This window comes from Rhipicephalus sanguineus, chromosome 1 (genome assembly GCF_013339695.2).
Source record: "Rhipicephalus sanguineus isolate Rsan-2018 chromosome 1, BIME_Rsan_1.4, whole genome shotgun sequence".
NCBI lineage: Eukaryota > Metazoa > Arthropoda > Arachnida > Ixodida > Ixodidae > Rhipicephalus > Rhipicephalus sanguineus.
In genome coordinates, this window is record NC_051176.1 from 6,526,488 (window position 1) to 6,527,927 (window position 1,440).

The following is a 1,440-nucleotide window of genomic DNA, read 5'->3' on the forward strand; positions in this document are numbered from 1 at the left end:
AGGAACGTGACACCCTACGGCTAATCTACTACGGCGGGTGAAAGCACAAAGCGCAGCACAGTTTTACTGACAATTTATTTCCCAGACTGGATTACAATAATCAGAAACGTTGAGCTGCATCGCAATTGAACATTGATCAAAAATAAACCAGTGGTTTCTGTCGATTAAGCCACATTTTTCAATCAGATGCGTTCTGGATTAAGCACGCCATTACTGAGAATTAGAATAGAATAATGCACGCGTGCAGTATGTTGTATCTCTCCTAGGCGTATCTACCGAAAGGGGGGGGGGGCTGCCCCCCCTCCCACCCCACACTTTCGGGAGCGGTCTCTATCGGCGTCACGCTGGCGAACCAGCAGCTAAGGCGTAGTTTCCTTTCAACATGGGTGTCACATACTTGCATAACAGATGACTTTTACGGGCTCGTTTTTCTTTTTTAGACAGAGTATTAATGAGAACTAACAGGCAATATTGCCAAGGAAAGTATAGGGGGTGTTATTTGTAGCTATTAGGATATAAATGTGAAGGAAGCAAAGTCGACGAAAAGATAACCTGCCGCCGGCAGGGACCGAACCTGCGACCTTCGAATAACTCGTCCGATGCTCTACCACTGAGCTACGGCGGCGGTCATCTTCCCGTCCACTTTGTGAGGTATATATGTGCATTTAAACTTAGGAATGTTAGTCAGAGCCAATCGCATCTTTTCGTCCACTTTACTTTCTTCACATTTATATCCTAATAGCTACAAATAACACCCCCTATACTTTCCTTGGCATTATTGTCTGTTAGTTCTCAATAATATTGTGTCTAATCAAGAAAAACAAGCCCTTAAAAGCCATCTTCTTTCCTTTATGCATAGCGATGGTCTGGTTCTGGCAGACTTGATGCCTTCAGGTAGTATGCGAGGGATTATTGGTCAGCTGCCAGCTCGTAAAAGATCACGTGCTACGTGACGCCAACAGGCAGAAAAAAAGAGAGTTCCACACTCGCCGCCATGGCTGCGATTGGCGCTGACTAACACTCCTAGGTTTAAATGCACATATATACCTCACAAAGTGAACGGTAAGATGACCGCCTCCGTAGCTCAGTTGTAGAGCATAGGACGCGTTATCCGAAGGTCGCAGGTTCGGTCCCTGCCGGCGGCAGGTTATCTTTTCGTCCACGTTACTTTCTTCACATTTATATCCTAATAGCTACAAATAAAACCCCCTATACTTTCCTTGGTATTATTGTCTGTTAGTTCTCATTAATACTTGCATAGCTGAATTTTATATTCTCCAGCGGAGATTTTCTGTGTACACACCACGACGTGTGGCATGCACTCTGCGATGCTTTCCCACCTTGGGCATTGTGGAGAAGGTTCTGTGATGTCGGACTTATTATTTTCGTTCCGTTCTGCCTGATGTCAAGTTTACAACACTGCCCACTAAGCGCGGTGGA

At 45.3% G+C, this 1,440-nt stretch overlaps 1 non-coding gene across 1 annotated transcript; it reads right to left on the reverse strand.

Annotated features, from left to right (window-relative positions):
- Window positions 1-553: 553 nt before the first annotated feature.
- Window positions 554-625, reverse strand: Trnat-agu (transfer RNA threonine (anticodon AGU)). The gene has a single exon. It is a non-coding gene; the product is annotated as a tRNA-Thr (tRNA).
- Between the last annotated feature and the right edge of the window lie 815 nt (window positions 626-1,440).